At 47.7% G+C, this 392-nt stretch overlaps 1 protein-coding gene across 1 annotated transcript in view; it reads left to right on the top strand.

Moving 5' to 3' along the window:
• LOC119581816 (procollagen-lysine,2-oxoglutarate 5-dioxygenase 1-like) overlaps nt 1-392 on the top strand; it is a 123,695-nt gene that overhangs the window by 41,407 nt on the left and 81,896 nt on the right. The gene's annotated exons all lie outside the window — the stretch shown is intronic.

The raw sequence follows: 392 nt of genomic DNA, 5'->3' as shown, positions 1-392 counted from the left end.
GCTGTTATGTTTGTCCTGTTCCTATTAGTACTTCCACTACTCTTGTCTGCCTGAATATTAGTTTGTCTTTTTTGCGGGGATATGCTTTATGTTTGCATGTCCGCCGCCGTCTATTATAGCAGCCGTTGCTGTAATCCATTTAGAAAAATGTTCTTTCTTTCATACTAAGGTAAAACACCTTCCAAGCACGGAGGTTCATATTGATTTCGCGAAATCCCCGGACGCCTGTTTCAGAAATGTACGAAAACTTGGGATCTGAAGAGCGGACACATCTTGAGTGCGGTCGCGCTTAAGAGCCTCGAATAAGTGTTTCCCTTATTGGGGCGATCAGCCGCGAGGAGGAAGTGAAGCCCACATGTGGCCTGAATGGGGCGGGGGCGAGTCCTTCGGGG

Source organism: Penaeus monodon, chromosome 15, assembly GCF_015228065.2.
Source record: "Penaeus monodon isolate SGIC_2016 chromosome 15, NSTDA_Pmon_1, whole genome shotgun sequence".
In the NCBI taxonomy this organism is placed as follows: domain Eukaryota; kingdom Metazoa; phylum Arthropoda; class Malacostraca; order Decapoda; family Penaeidae; genus Penaeus; species Penaeus monodon.
This window is presented reverse-complemented; position numbering and strand designations above follow the sequence as displayed.